Below are 17,677 nucleotides of genomic sequence, written 5' to 3'. Positions count from 1 at the left end.
GATAAAAGTCTCCAACTTCAGAGATTTTTGCAATTCGTTCCAGTCGCAGGCAGCAAAGAACTGGAAGGAAAGGCGTCCAAATGAGGTTTTGGCTTTAGGGATGATCAGTGAGATACACCTGCTGGAGCGCGTGCTACGGGTGGGTGTAGCCATCGTGACCAGTGAACTGAGATAAGGCGGCACTTTACCTAGCATAGCCTAGTATGTGTGGTCCGTTACCGCTTCACCAGATTCCGGAACTATCTGGCCATCTCAGTTAGTTCTTATCCTGGACCTTCTCATCAACTGAGGTGGACACCACCTTCTTATCCACCATCTCCTCCACGATCACCCTCACCCGCTTCTGCATGTGTGGATTATACTCTGTGGAAAGAGCCACCAAACAGGAATTCATTCATTCATTGTGTGTATTATGGGGAACAACACATGATTCTTTCATTGATTCATTAATTTGATTAACTATTCTTTGCTTGCTCACCTTCCACCACTTACTGGACTTGTTGTACTTCCTGGACATTCTCGACCACGATCACTTTCCTGACCTCCTGTCTGGTCTCCACAGGCCTAATGGTAGACACAGGCGAAGAACACTTACGGTCAACTAAACTCACCAACACACATCTTGATCTACTAGTTTGCAATCAGTGGTGTAACTTAAGTCATTTTTGGGGGTATCTGTACTTTGCCATTTACATATTTGACTACTTTTACTTTTACTTCACTACATTCCTTAAGAAAATATTGTACTTTTCCTTGACACTCATAAGTGCTCGTTACATTTTGCATACTTAGCAGAAGAGGAAAATAGTACACTTCACGAACTTATCAACCAAACATTCCTGGGTCATCCCTAGTGCCTCTGATCTGGCGGACTCACTAAACCGACATGCTTTGTTTGTAAATTATGTCTGAGTGTTTGAGTGTGCGCCGGCTTTCTGTAAATAAAAAAAACAAGAAATTGTGCCATCTGGTTTGCTTAATATAAGGAATTCCAAATGATTTCGACTTTTATTTTTGATACTTAAATATATTTTAAACCAAATACTTTTAGACTTTTACTCAATTAGAATTTTACTGACTGACTTTTACTTTTATTTGAGTAATTTTCTGTTAAGGTATTTTTACTTTTATTCAAGTAGTTGGGTACTTTTTCCACCACTGTTTGCAATGAGGTGCCAATAAACAGCTGTCATCCCCCCATCCCTTCCACCTCCCTATCTTTCCTGCCCCTCCATTATCCCCTCTCACCTGAGTCCCTCTCCATCCAGCAGCCTCCTGTACTCAGCGATCTCCATCTCCAGCCTCATCTTGATGTCCAGGAGGATCTGGTACTCGGAGGCCTGCTGCTGGATGCTGACGTTGATATGCTGCAGCTCCTCCTCCATGCTGTTGATACAAACCTGCAGCTGGCTCAGCTGGGAGCCATAGCGGCCGTTTATATCAGCGGCGCTATGCTCCAGGTACCCCTTCTAGGAATGTGTTTATGTTTGTAAAAGATGAAGAAAATGGAGAAGGAAGGAAGGAGAGGGTAGTATAAATGTATAAAGAGGGAGATGAAGAAGGGTAGAGATAGTTAGACTAGTGTGCATAAAGGTGTTAGAACACCTTGACATTAGACCACTGTGGAGGTCTGATAACATCTAACAAACTTTGATTTTGGAGTGTACTGTTCCTTTAAGACCTAAAGGAATTCCATATTTTAGGAACAGAGGTAGGGTAAAGAGAAATGCTATATGTTATGGGATGCTGATTCACTAAGATGGTTTGACATCATACCTGAGTGAGCAGGCCATGCAGTTCAATCTCCAGTCACCTGAGACTGAGAGGTCTTCACCTCTGTGGTGCTGGTGGTGATCTGGTTCTGAAGCACCTCCACCTGACACACACACACACACACACACACCGTATTAGTTAAAAGTATAGTACCACTTCACAAAATACATGTAATTTTGTGCCTCTCACAAAACACATTTAGGGACCCATGCCCACATCTTTCGAGTCCCCCTGTCCTATTTTCAGAGGTTGTCTCACCTTGCTCTCAAACCACTTGGCAGCATCTCTCTGGTTCTTCGCTACCATGCCCTCATTCTGCATCCTCATCTCCTCAAGCACCTTGCTCATGTCCACTGAGGAAGCACAGTCCATCTCCACATTCACAGCACCACAACGCTGCGTCCGCATCAAATGCATCTCCTAACAACAGGAAAAGGGGGACAAATTGTGCTATAATACCTGGGATTTGTAGTTTACGTATACACAGGGAAGGGCAAAAGCACCTGAAAACAATCAGTTACTGTATATTTGAGGACTAATAACAGAGAAGTTGCTCTAGATTTCTTGTGTGAGTTTTGCCCCCTTGTGGCCAAACATGGAAAGGTTTCAAACTCACTGAGAATTGATAAATAAATTGATTGTGCAAAAACTACAGGGGAAGCCATTGTATCCAAATGAAAAACCACAGGTGGCTGCCTGGAGCGTTCAGACTTCAGCCAACATCACAAGCGTTAAGACATGAGTGTGTGAGGAGAAATTACCTCCTCGTGGTTTTTCCTGAGGTAGACCAGCTCCTCCTTCAGCCCCTCAATCTGTATCTCCAGTTCTGCTCTGGTGAGTGTAAAGCTGTCCAGGACTCCTCTCAGACGAGCCACATCCTCTTCCATCTTCATACGCATGTTAGCCTCCGTCTCTAACCTACAGAGGTTGAGGAAAGGAGAGAGCTTGATTAGTTTCTTCTCACAACAAACCAAGATACAACTTGCCCAACCATAAACTGATTCATAGCCCTGCCTACCCCCATGAGCATTTCTGTATATCTGTGAGGATTCGATCTACTCAATCTCAAATCTATAGGCCAAGAGTTACAAACAGAATCAGTACACTCACAGAGGCTGTGTATAGTACAAACAGGAAGTGCACTTACTTCATCTTGAAGTCATCAGCTGCAAGTCTGGCACTATCCACCTGCAGGATCATCTGAGAGTTCTCCACAGACCTGGCTTGGATCTAGGAACAGGAGGACAGCCACAGTCAATGGAATGTAACAACAGAGTCAACTATGTACAGGATATCATGTGTTTAGATCAGCAGATCTGGCTCATGTCTACAGTTCATTCATTTACAACAGAACATGTTTTTTGACAATCAACAAGATTAACATTGAGAGACAATAGGAATTACCTCTAATCTATCACTTATCTACAATGCATTCGGAAAGTAATCAGACCCTTGACTTTTTCCACATTTTGTTATGTTACAGCCTTATTCTAAAATGTGTTAAAAAAATAAAATCCTCAGCGATCTACACACAATACCCTATAATGACAAAGCAAAAACAGGTTTATAGAGAAAAAATAATAATAATACCTTATTTACATAAGTATTCAGACCCTTTGCTATGAGACTCGACATTGAGCTCAGGTGCACCCTGTTTCCATTGATCGTCCTTGAGATGTTTCTACAACTTTATTGGAGTCCACCTGTGGTAAATTCAATTTGTTTGGACATGATTTGGAAAGGAATACACCTGTATATATTAAGTCCCACAGTTGACAGTGCATGTCAGAGCAAAAACCAAGCCATGAGGTTGAAGGAATTGTCCGTAGAGTGCTGAGACAGGATTGTGTCGAGGCAAAAATCTGGGGAAGGGTACCAAAACATTTCTGCAGCATTGAATGTCCTCAAGAACACAGTGGCTTCCATCATTCCTAAATTGAAGAAGCTTGGAACCACCAAGATTCTTCCTAGAGCTGGCCGCCCGGCCAAACTGAGCAATCTGGGGAGAAGGGCCTTGGTCAGGGAGGTGATGGTCACTCTGACAGAGCTCCAAAGTTCCTCTGTGGAGATGGGAGAACCTTCCAGAAGGACAACCATCTCTGCAGCACTCCACCAATCAGGCCTTTATGGTAGAGTGGCCAGACGGAAGCCACTCCTTAGTAAAAGCCACATGACAGCCAGCTTGGAGTTTGCCAAAAGGCACCCAAAGACTCTCAGACCATGAGAAACAAGATTCTCTGGTCTGATGAAACCAAGATTGAACTCTTTGGCCTGAATGCCAAGAGTCACGTCTGGAGAGAACCTGGCACCGTCCCTACGGTGAAGAATGGTGGTGGCAGCATCATGATGTGGTATGTTTTTCAGCGGGAGGGACTGGGAGACTAGCCAGGATTGAGGCAAAGAATATTGTTGTGCACTACATAGGAAATAGGGTGCCATTTGGGGCGCATCCCATCACGTTATGTGAATCTGCGCACTCCCATTAGATAATCCCCAACATAATGGAATTTAAAATAAATGTTCAAATCCTGCTAAGTTATTGTCCTCATCAGTGGTGTAAAGCACTTAAGTAAAAATACTTTAAAGTACTACTTAAGTAGGTTTTTGGGGTATCTTTACTTTACTAGTCATATTTTTGACAACTGTTACTTTTACTCCAAGAAAATAGTGTATTTTTACTCCATAGACTTTCCCTGACAACCAAAAGTACTCATTGCACTTTGAATGCTTAGCAGGAAAGGAAGATGGTCCAATTCACACTCTTATCAAGAGAACATCCCTGGTCATCCCTAGTGCCTATGATCTGGCGGACTCACTTAACCAACATGCTTTGTTTGTAAATGATGTCTGAGTGCCCCTGGCTTTCTGTACAAAAAATGTAAATAAATAATTGTGGCGTCTGGGTTGCTTAACATAAAGGAATGTGAAATGATTTACACTTTTACTTCTGATACTGAAGTATATTTGAGTAATTATATGTTTTGATACTAAAACCAAAGACTTTTAGACTTTTACTGAAGTAGTATTTTACTGTGTGACTTTCACTTTTACTTGAGTCATTTTCTATTAAGGTATCCTTATGACTATTTGGTATTTTTTCCGCCACTGGTCCTCATTATGTATTTAGGAACGAGCGTTTATAATAGTAATACAGGTGTGTCTTTTAATAATAATGAGACTTTCCTTGGAGCTTTACAGGAAAACGATAGGTTACTGCTTCTTCTCAATAGCAATTTTACAATTAGAAACATTAATGATGGAATAAATCATTTTTAAAAAGTTTAAAGTTAAGTAAAATTTGTTTTAAATACATAAAAAATGTAATGGAGTCAATTTACTGTAGCCTACTGTATTATCACATTTAATTGAACATTGTGGATAGTATTGATGAAAGGGGTTATTAAAAAAAAGCTTCATATCAAAGATTAAAGATCACTTTCTCATAGCAGTTTTCTATATAATCGAATATGTTTTGTTCTGATAAGATTGATCACCCTGCCTTGTCGTTCGTGCCTTGACCTTCGATCTCCACGCACTTAAAGTGCGTTCTTCGAGTTGGAGGTGACAGGTAAAATAACCCCTTTCGTGTCCTCGAGCTTTTTATACAGTTGGATTAAGAATGATTGACTGCGTCACCATTATTCCCTGGAAGGAAGGTACGTCTAATTGTTTTGTTCAGTGGGTGGGTACAGGGCTTGCAACAACTATGTAACAAGAGACATCACTAAAGTCACTAAGGACTTCTAGGGAAATGAATGGTTCTGTAAAGGTTGTGGTTTATGAAGGGTTGTGTGTTTGACAGGTATAGACTGGCAAGTCAGACAGCTTGAGAACATTACTGGATGTGTTTTGTAAAGCTGACATTCCATGGTTTCAGATATCCATTTTTAATTACGTTTTGGTTTGTTTACTGAAATTGGCAATATTTTAATATATCTTTGTCAAGGATTTGTAGGCTAAATATTGTATGTGTTATGTTATTATTTTACCAAACTAAAATGTTGCACCAAGTCACTCCTTCACTTACATTTGATGATTTTCTGTCATTCTATCCATTTGAAAAGATGGTCAGTAACTGTCACGCCCTGACCATAGAGATCCCTCGGGGTTCTCTATGGTGTTTTATGTCAGGGCGTGACTAGGGGGGGGGGGGTTAGGTATTATATTTCTATGTTGGTGTGTGTGTATGGTTCCCAATTAGAGGCAGCTGAATTTCGTTACCTCTAATTGGGGATCATACTTAGTGTGTCCATTTTCCCACCTGCTATGTGGGATATTGTTTTGTTTGAGTGCCTATGTGCGCTACGTATTTCATGATGGTTATATCTTTGTTGTTTTGGAAGTTTCACTATCATTAAAATGTGGAACTCTACTCACGCTGCGCCTTGGTCTAATTATTCATACGACGGTCGTGACATTAACAGTCATCTTTTTGAAATGTAGATAACCATTATGAACAGTTCATAAATTCAACACATTCAATGTTGTTACTTTGTCTACTCAGTATACTTGCTCTCAGATTACTTGGTTTGGATAGTGTGTTTAATCATTGTCAAAGATGTGTAGTAGGTATTCTTACTATTTTGACTATAAGTCACTTTGATGATTTTCTCATTCTTTCTGACTTCAAAGATGTCCTGTTCCATAACTATACCCTTGTTTGAAATATGAATAAACATAATAATTCCTCACATTCCATTTCGCCTACTCAGTACTTGCTCTCAGATGTTGGTTTGGATAGTGTGTTTTGTTCAAGGGACAAGTGTATGCAAAACAGCCACATAACAGCCTGAGTAAGTTTCATTCCCGAAACGGTCTATATCCATTTTCAGAAATGTTGGTCAATTAGCTTTTATTGTTTAAAGACATTATGAAAGAGATTGGTGTGTGTTTTTTCACTATCTAATGAGGTTGTTCAATGACAGACATGTATTTGTTACTACTGTTAGTTTTCACAGTCAAATGTAACAAAGAAAAAAAATATATAAAGAAATGTACAAATTATACATTTGTGACATCAATATTAAATGTTTTACAAAAAAAATATTCAGTGTAGTCAGTATCTGAATGTAGAATGTTTACATTTTACATTTTAATCATAGCAGATGGTCTAATCCAGAGCGATTTACAGAAAGTGGATTAATTTCAAACTAGCTAGGTGAGACAACCACATCCCATCTAGCACATAACGTTCTGAGAACCACGTTTCTTAGAGCTTGGTGAGAGTGTGGTTGTCCTGTGGCTATTTTGCATACAACCTTCTCAACCTTCTCATTTTTTAATTGTGGGTATGATAGTCTATTACAAATAAGTCTGACAATACTTTTGACAGTATTTCAATCTGAAGGATGTATGGTTTGAAGTGACTGAACACATCAGAAAGGTATTGGAAAGTTTAGAAGATCATCAGGTAATAATTTTTCATGATCTGTGTAGAAAAGAACATCATCATTGATGATTTTCTTTTCCCCCCAGTCTGATTTAGTGCCTGGTCTTGTCCACTCTGTTTTAATTGGGCTTGTGGGCATTGTAGAGGTGTCATGACGTTGGCCTGAGGGGGAGGTTTATGACCCCCATAAATACCTTTCCCCTTTTTCCTCTATCTACTCTACCGATGTGACTATTGAAAATCCATTTGTTAACATTGAGAGAGAATCTGGTGACATCAAAAGATGGGAAAAGGAACCATATTTCGGTAATCCAACCAGTTGAAAATATGCGTTGGGACTTAATGAATATGATGTCAGTTCCGTTGGCGTCTGAGACATGATGACTGATGATAGGACGACATAAACTGTATCTTGGAAAATCTATGCATTCAAGTTATCAAATTCAAATGGAATTGTTGTGCAATTTAAATGTTTAAATATGAAACTATTTGTGAAAAGATTAAATGTAATTTAGCTTCTTAATGAGAGAACGGTTTGTCATAGAGCAAACTCTGCCAACTCAGTAGCCCCGCCCATGTGAACGTGGACTGGCAGTCCCCATGTTGAAAGGACAAAGACCACCTAAGTCAACATCAGCAAGAACCTAAAGAAATTGGCATCGAATTTCAATTTGAAGGTGACGACCTACACGCCGAAAGGATGAATTTCGACTATACCAGACAGAATATAGCAGGAGCTTAAACGTATGGCAACTTGGTATGAACTTTGAACTCTTATTCACTCCAAACGTGATACCTCGTAGCCGTTGAGTTAGCAGTAGTTGCTGTAAACGTGGGCTAGGAAGGGACGGACAGCGTATCCATTCTACCACGCTCCAGTTCACCACTAGACAGTCATCAGAGGACCAGAGATCAGTGTGACAGTTTGCATGATTAATGGTAAATAAATGTCTATCTTTGCTTGGAGATAGAAACAACTAAACTAGCACTGTAATTTAACCTCTCTTGGGTAGGGGGCAGTATTTTCACGTCCGGATGAAAAGCGTGCCCAAAGTAAACTGCCTGTTACTCAGGCCCAGAAGCTAGGATATGCATATAGTTGGTAGATTTGGATAGAAAATATTCTAAGGTTTCTAAAATTGTTAATATTATGTCTGTGAGTATAACAGAACTGATATGGCAGGTGAAACCCAGAGGACAAACTACCCCCACCAAAAAAATGTCAGCCTACCACTGTTTTCAATGGCTGTCACTTTTATTATAAGGCGAGATCCTCCCAGATTGCAGTTCATATGGCTTCCACTAGATGTCAACAGTCTTTAGAAAGAGTTTCAGGCTGTTTTTTTTGAAAAATTAGCCAGAATTTGTAGTTTTTCTAGGTGGCTCCCATTTTGGCTGTAGTATTTCCAAGCACGTGGAGAGAGCGCGTTCTTTGGTATTTTTCTCCGGTAAAGACAATAACGATTTTCCGTCTTAAATTTTAGCGTTTATTTACATATTAGTGTACCTAAGGTTTGATTATAAACGCTGTTTGACTTGTTTGGAAAAGTTTATTAGTAACGTTTGGGATTCATTTTGTGTGCATTTTGATGGAGTGAAACTGGGTGGATTATTGACTGAAGCACGCCAGCTAAACTGAGTTTTTATGGATATAAAGAAGGACATTATCGAACAAAAGGACCATTTGTGATGTATCTGGGACCTTTTGGAGTGCCAACAGAAGAAGATCATCAAAGGTAAGGCATTTATTATATCGCTATTTCTGACTTCCGTGGCGCACCTGCCTGGTTGAAATATGTTTTCATGCTTTTGTATACGGGGCGCTGTCCTCAGATAATCCCATGGTGTGTTTTTGTCGTAAAGCCTTTTTGAAATCTGATACAGCGGCTGGATTAACAAGAAGTTAAGCTTTATTTTGATTTATTATGCTTGTGATTTTATGAAAGTTAAATATTTATAATTCTGTGGTTTGAATTTCTCGCTCTGCAATTTCACCGGATGTTGGCCAGGTGGGACGCTACCGTCCATAAGAAGTTAAAGTCTTATTGAAACAAACATGTTCTCAGAACGTTGTTTAATTACCTTCAAATAACCTATAGTTTCCGTTCTCAGAACATTAATAAAACCTCTCAGAAAAACATTCAGGGAACCATAGTAAAACGTTCTCAGAACCTCCCTGCAACTTAAAAATATATGTTCCCAGAATAGGAGAATAGTTCCCTTTCGTTTAAAAAACGGTCAGTTATAACGGTCAGGAAATGTATGGCTTTGTTCCCAGAACCAATGGGAAACCAAAAACGTACAGTCCCACAACTTCCATTCTAGCTGGGATATCACGGTCAAATATACAGGATACGAACATTCCATTCGAGCAAAACAATGGTTTTATAACATTTTGCAAAAAAAAAAAAAAAAAATTATAATCTCAAATCTAGGAATGAAGAATCTGAGAACATTCATATTTTAAACACACATGAAGGTACCCATAAGCAATCATTTCAGATTTTTTTTTAAACACTGAAAAATTTGTAGATATAGCGTTTTGGAAATAAACTTTTCAAATACATCTCCATGATCAAATCAAATTATGTCTACTGATGGCCAGCTGGACCTTTACTTTCCTACACACTGAGGCTGGTTTTCAGTCAAACCTGTACAGTATGTTTACACACTGTTTTAGTTTAATCAAATTTGTCCAAGCTCACACACTAATTCTGAAAACCATCAAGCATCAACCTGTTAGAGGAGTTTGTAGTTCGATTTTTATAGTTGTGAAAACCATTCTGATTTTATTTGAATTCATGGGAAATTAGCTGCTCTGTAAACACTGCAAGGCAGGTTAGACTGAATTGAGCTCTGCCTCTTCCATGTAATAATGATGAATGAGTTCTACCTTGTCAGAGCGTGAACATACATATCCCAAAGGCCTTTTCACCTGAACAAATATCATCAGTGATAAATAGCACACAGATACAGTGCCTTCAGAAAGTATTCACACCCCTTCACTTATTCCACATGTGTTTGTGTCACAGACTGAATTCAAAATGGAATTTAAAAAACGCACAATACCCCATAATGACAAAGTTAAAAACTTGATTTTAGAAATTTATTGAAAATGAAATACAGAAATATCTCATTTACATAAGTATTCACACCACTGAGCCAGTACATGTTAGAATCACCTTTGGCAGCGATTACAGCTGTGAGTCTTTCTGGGTCTAAGAGTCTCTAAGAGCTGTACAAACCTGGATTGTAAAATACTTGCACATTATTCTTTTTAAAATTCTTCAAGCTCTGTCAAGTTGGTTGTTGATCAGTGCTAGACAGCCATTTTCAAGTCTTGCCATAGATTTTCAAGCCAATTTATTTATTTTTTAAACTGTAACTAGGCCACTCAGGAACATTCAATGTCGTCTTGGAAAGCAACTCCAGTGTATATTTGGCTTTGTGTTTTACAGGCTGACTACACCTCTCACGTCACGTGCATGAGTGTTGCAAAATCATTTTAGAAATATATATTATTCAATTATTGCACCCACACTGCTCGCGCACGCCAAGCAACAGCAAGCTAGCTAAATAGGACAAATTAGCCAGCAAGTGCAAGCTAGCTAGCTAAATTGCCATAAATGTTTAATGTTTTTCGACCTGTCCCCAAATGAATATAATTGGTTCAGAGTTTGTTTTGATATTTTTACCTGCGTGTCATGATCGCATTTGGTGTGGGGGGACAAAATCCATTTATGCACAATGGCGCACGATGGCGCACGCGCGCAGCCAGACGGTTTGGGTTCCGTGTTAGGTTATTGTCCTGCTGAAAGGTGAATTTGTCTCCCAGTGTCTGTTAGAAAGCAGACTGAACAAGCTTTTACTCTAGGATTTTGCCTGTGCTTAGCTCTATTCAGTTTATTTTTGTCCTAAAAAAAATCCAGTGTCCTTGCCGATGACAAGCATACCCATAACATGATGCAGCCACCACCATGTTTTAAAATATGAAGAGTGGTAATCAGTGATGTGTTGTGTTGGATTTGCCCCAAACATAATGCTTTGTTTTCAGGACAATTTCTTTGACACATTTTTTGCAGTTTTATTTTAGTGCCTTCTTGCAAACAGGATGCATGTTTTGGAATACTTTTATGTACAGGGTTCCTTCTTTTCATTCTGCCATTTAGGATAATGTTGTGGAGTAACTACAATGTTGTTGGTCCATCCTCACTTTTCTGCTATTGCTACAATTAAACTCTGTAACTGTTTTTAAAGTCACCACTGGCCTCATGGTTAAATCCCTGCGTGGATTCCTTCCTCTCCTGGCAACTGAGTTAGAAAGGATGTCTGTATCTTTGTAGTGTCTGGGTGTATTGATACACCATCCAAATTATAATGAAAAGCTTCACCATGCTCAAAGGGATACTCAATGTCTGCTTTTTAAAAAAGGTACCCATCTACGAATAGGTGCCCTTCTATGCGAGGCATTGGAAACCTCCCTGGTCTCTGTGGCTGAATCTGTGTTTGAAATTCACTGCTTGACAGAGGGACCTTACAGATAATTGTATGTGTCTGGTACACAGATGAGTTAGTCATTCAAAAATGATATTGAACCCTATTATTGTACACAGGGTGAGTCCATGAAACGTATTATGTGACTTGTTAAGCAATTTTCTACTCCTGGACTTATTTAGGCTTGCCATAACAAAGGAGTTGAATACCTATTGACTAAAGACATTTCAGCTTTTCACTTTTAATGAAATAATAAAAACATAATTCCACTTTCACATTATGGGGTATTTTGTGTAGGCCAGTGACACAACATTTTAATTGTAGCAATATTAAATTCAGGATGTGACATAAAATGTGTAAAAAGTCAAGGGGTGTGAATACTTTATTAAGGCCCGGTAAGCAGACATTTTACCTTTTTTACCTCTCGAAAGGTAAAATCATTCATACACGGGTGAACCCACAAGACGACATGATGAATGATCCTCATGCCTCGCTATGTAAACTCATCCCCATCAAGACTTCACTGTCACTATCCTCAAACCACCACCTATTGAAACCCCAAAGCCTCCTCATTCAGCCAATACACTTGTACTGTACATGAAAAAAACACTTAACTTGATGGCCTCTATGTATTCTCTGGTGACCCTAAGGTTAAAAGGGAGTGTTTGACTTGATTTTTCTTTGGCACCGTGTGTCAGAAGGTATATCCAAGGAATGTCTGGGAAACCAAGACACCATTGTGTGCCTAATCACTTGGCAGGCCTTCTGCTATTTCTACTGTTTTCTTTGGTTCTATTATCACAGGTAGAGATGTTCTGCCTCGATTAGCGTAAGACGGTAACAAAAGCGAAAGGGTGAGTCCTCTGTCTTTGGCCTATGTTCAATTCCTTCCAAATGTCAGCTGGAATGCCTGTGTGTCTGTGATATTATGATAAAGCAGGTATGGAGGGGAGTGGTATGCCTCATATACTGGAAGTTACACCAGTAAAAAAGAGGGACACAGCACAGACTGGGCCAGAACAATTTAGAGGGCTGGAGGAGGAAGGACCCTAACAAAATGGTTGTATTTCTAATCTAGGTGTCACGTTCTGACCATAGTTCTTTTGTGTTTTTGTTGTTTTAGTGTTGGTCAGGACGTGAGCTGACTGGGCATTCTATGTTGTGTGTCTAGTTTTCCCATTTCTGTGTTTGGCCTGATATGGTTCTCAATCAGAGGCAGGTGTTTTGTGTTGTCTCTGATTGGGAACCATATTTAGGTATCCTGTTTTGTGTTGGGTTTTGTGGGTGGTTGTCTTCTGTCTTTGTGTCTATGCACCAGATAGGACTGTTTCGGTTTTTCCCATTTCCTTTTTTTGTAGGTTGTAGTGTTCACGTTTTTGTCATTATTAAAACATGATAAACACTAACCACGCTGCGCTTTGGTCCGATCCCTGCTACACCTCCTCTTCAGACAAAGAGGAGGAAATCTGCCGTTACACTAGGACATCAATCTTAAATGCATTTTTGCTTTAATGATCCGTTTCATTTCCTTTTAATGATCAGTTTCTCCATAACACTCTCTTCCACACCCACATCTCAAAACTGAATGAACAACATCTCAAACATACCTTAATTACCCCAGTTACCACACACACACCTCCAGTCTTCATAAGAAAGAGCCTCCTATACATTCTTGTCATCCTTGGAGTGCCAGAAACTGACAGACTGGCTTCCAGTTTTTCTATATAAATTAGTTGATACTTTACATTCTTGTGAAGTGCACAATGTAAAGAGACATCAGGTCCAGGTTAAACCATTATCTCTTGTTTCCTATTTCCATAACAGCATATCACTTTGGCCGTGGTATCCTGACAACAATTCCAGTGTTTAAAAAATATATATATATTAACAAGCTTCATTGACAACATGCTAAATGGATATCATATCTGTATGAATTGAATTTAAATGTTTTTACTGATTTTAAAGACTATGTTATACAAAGAAGATATTTCCTTGACTATTTAGAAAATCTATAGGTAAACAACTCTAATGTTAGTTCCAGTCAATGATGCTCTCTTTAGTCCAGATAAGAGTGTTGGATGTACGTCATCACACACTGTCCACTTAAAACCCTTCCTCGTCCGTCGTTTAGGTTACGTCCTAACGATATCGCTGTCATAATAATTTTACAACTAGGTCTATGTTAAGAACAACAGTAATGATACGGTGCCTTTGTGTTTCAAATGTGTTTCTCAGTGATGGACAACTTGCGATCTTTTTCATGGCATTTTTAATGACCGATTCATGGTTTTCCTTGCATGTCAATGCAAGTGGAAGTTAGAGTTGGTGGACCTTGGCCTTGGATACATGTGTTATGACAGGGTTGTAGACTTATGTAACAACAACCACTATTGAATGTCTGAGTTGTACTTTATTGTCTCATTTCCAGGTGAATGATTAGAAAATTGATGCGCCCCATTCTGGCACCAAGTATCCATTACGCATGGAGTTTCCATCGTCTTTTTCAATCAATCAAGAGATCCATCTTGGACGTTGTTATCAGATATTGCTCTTTGACCATATTGGTTACATAGACCTTTGTGTATAAAAGACCTGACATAGAGAGCTGGCAATATCATTCACACTTCTGACTTCGTTTAGTACAGACTGTTACGTACGATCACCTCTCACTTTCACACAAAAAATAGCTTTTTGCATTCCCTCCTTTTAATAATCTAAAGCTATATTGTACGAAAACTGTTCTTCTGCGTCCAGGCATGGCAATGAGTGGATTGTTGGTGTGCGTCCTCATGGCAGCGCTAGTGGGGGTTGGTTTGACATCACCCGTATCCAAGTCGGATGGCAACACCAAACAGGGTGGGATACTGCCACAGCTACTGGCCAGGAGGGAGGCAGTGAGGAATGTTGCGGAGAACGTCGCTAAGCGGGAGCAAGACACTCAAACGAGCATGGCACGGATGGAGAGGATGGCGCACCTGTCGGAGGACCAGCGTGAGTTCATGTCCAAGCAAATCATGCAGGCCATCTCAGGTACGTGGTGGTGTCGAGTCAAGTGTGTGTGTGAGAGAGAGATGCCAACATCTACCATGGTAAATGTGAAGTGTATCGTTGTTTGCTTGAGCACTTTAAATCCACATTGAACTTTTCTGTTTGGTTCATGTAGGTTTGTATTGTTCGCAGAGATGATGAACGAGTGTCCGGACCGGGACTACCAAGGATGGGTAGACTTTGGACGGCGGAGTGCAGAGTAGAGATGTACCACAGGCCAAATGAGGAACGTCTACCTGCACTGGCGTTACTCAGGAATCCATCCCTATTTGAAATAAATTGTATATTTTCATTGGCTTATGTCATGAGTTTTGCTTTTAATCCAAGTGTCATAATAAACATGTTTACAGTATGTATGTCTCCTGGAATTTCTTGATTTCATTTAGGACATGGGCGGGTTTCCATTTAGGACATTGGTTGGTTTCCCGGACACAGAATCTACATGATGTATTCTTTTTAGTCTAATGTGTCCGGGGAAACCAGTGTTGTGCTTCCCCTGCCAGCCACAAAATTAAGGAAATTAGAAGGGGGGGGGGGTCGGCAAGGCTATTTTCTTGCCTGCCAAAATCCCCCCCCACCCCCACCCCTTCTATCTTGGGATTGCAAGGCCTTGCACACTTCAGGATCATTTTTGTAGCTCATGTTGACCAATAGTGTGTGCCAAAGAAAGCAAAATTAGAGTATAAAGAAACATCAACATCTATTTTAGAAACATTTGTAATGTTTAAGAAAATAATGATAATACACAAATATTATCACACAATAACACAAAAACATCATAGAAAGTTAAGTTTGGTAACAAATAAGAACAATAACAAACAAGAACAATAAGAAATACAAATTTCGATCTTTGCATAATAAGATATAAAATGACAATAAATCAAATATAAAAAGACAATAAATAATATAAACAAATATTGGAAAGCTGCAACGGCTCGACTGAACATTTATTCCACTTTTTATGGAAAGTTTTCCAGGTGATACCGTTGCCTGGAACTCATACCTAACCTAGTCCTGACAGGCAGCGCAGACATAATCCTCCAATGATGGGATGGTTTTCATACAGGACTGGTGGAACCATCGTGGGCAGCGGTCACAACCAATCTGAAATTTATGATGAAAAATTGTAATATATTTAAAAAATGTATTACTTTTTCTTGAATTACAATTATTTCATTTTCAAACAAAGCGGATAATACTACCTCTAGAAATATTACTGCTTATACAAATTCGTACTCCTAAAAATGTGCCTTTAGAAGTGAACAAGCAATTACCTAGTTAGTGTCTTCCTCATTATTGTCCACCTCCCCACAGAAGTGGCACAGTTGGCTCAGGTCATCTAGCAAAACATAATGTCAAGTAGTCTATACATCTTTACATGTATTTTTCTGAGCGAACAGGGAACAAGGGAATAGTATAGGTTTCTTGTAACGGAATTATTTATATACACATGTTTTAGTGGCCATCTAGTCAGAAGTTGGATCAAAGATAACCTTAAAAGATTCATATTAAATGTATTTTTTTTATCTACAATTATATTAAATTAGAAATTGAACATACCAGTGTTTTGGAGGCGATTGACTGCTATTTCTTCAGTTATCCCCAACAAAAGTATGTTACACTTAAGATTCTAATTCGAAGTATAAAACGACACAGCTATAATATATTTTGACTGTTCTGTTTTGCCTTTTAGTCAGTATACTTTCAGTAGGTTAATTGTTCATTACTTATACTCTCATCCTTACTTTCAAGGCAAATACCCAACAAGAAGTAACATCTTGTTGCCATGGGTGAGGAAGGGTACCACACGAACATTTGGAGATAATACACCCCTTCTCTCTCAGGAATGATCCGAACATATACAGTGGGGAGAACAAGTATTTGATACACTGCCGATTGTGCAGGTTTTCCTACTTACAAAGCATGTAGAGGTCTTTAATTTTTATCATATGTACACTTCAACTGTGAGAGACGGAATCTAAAACAAAAATCCAGAAAATCACATTGTATGATTTTTAAGTAATTAATTTGCATTTTATTGCATGACATAAGTATTTGATACATCAGAAAAGCATAACTTAATATTTGGTACAGAAACCTTTGTTTGCAATTACAGAGATCATACGTTTCCTGTAGTTCTTGACCAGGTTTGCACACACTGCAGCAGGGATTTTGGCCCACTCCTCCATACAGACCTTCTCCAGATCCTTCAGGTTTCGGGGCTGTCGCTGGGCAATACGGACTTTCAGCTCCCTCCAAAGATTTTCTTTTGGGTTCAGGTCTGCAGACTGGCTAGGCCACTCCAGGACCTTGAGATGCTTCTTACGGAGCCACTCCTTAGTTGCCCTGGCTGTGTGTTTCGGGTCGTTGCTCGGGTCATGCTGGAAGACCCAGCCACGACCCATCTTCAATGCTCTTACTGAGGGAAGGAGGTTGTTGGCCAAGATCTCGCGATACATGGCCCCATCCATCCTCCCCTCAATACGGTGCAGTCGTCCTGTCCCCTTTGCAGAAAAGCATCCCCAAAGAATGATGTTTCCACCTCCATGCTTCATGGTTGGGATGGTGTTCTTGGGGTTGTACTCATCCTTCTTCTTCCTCCGAACAAGGCGAGTGGAGTTTAGACCAAAAAGCTCTATTTTTGTCTCATCAGACCACTTGACCTTCTCCCATTCCTCCTCTGGATCATCCAGATGGTCATTGGCAAACTTCAGACGTGCCTGGACATGCGCTGGCTTGAGCAGGGGGACCTTGCGTGCGCTGCAGGATTTTAATCCATGACAGGGTAGTGTGTTACTAATGGTTTTCTTTGAGACTGTGGTCCCAGCTCTCTTCAAGTCATTGACCAGGTACTGCCGTGTAGTTCTGGGCTGTTCCCTCACCTTCCTCATGATCATTGATGCCCCACGAGGTGAGATCTTGCATGGAGCCCCAGACAGAGGATGATTGGCCGTCATCTTGAACTTCTTCCAT

At 39.7% G+C, this 17,677-nt stretch overlaps 1 pseudogene; it reads right to left on the bottom strand.

The window, feature by feature from the left end:
- Window positions 1–256: 256 nt before the first annotated feature.
- Window positions 257–17,677, bottom strand: part of LOC129837415 (keratin, type I cytoskeletal 19-like) — a 29,021-nt pseudogene continuing 11,600 nt past the window's right edge.

The sequence above is a fragment of the Salvelinus fontinalis genome, chromosome 3 (assembly GCF_029448725.1).
Source record: "Salvelinus fontinalis isolate EN_2023a chromosome 3, ASM2944872v1, whole genome shotgun sequence".
In the NCBI taxonomy this organism is placed as follows: Eukaryota; Metazoa; Chordata; class Actinopteri; order Salmoniformes; family Salmonidae; genus Salvelinus; species Salvelinus fontinalis.
Note: the sequence above shows the minus strand (reverse complement) of the source record. Positions and strands in the feature narration are given on the sequence as shown.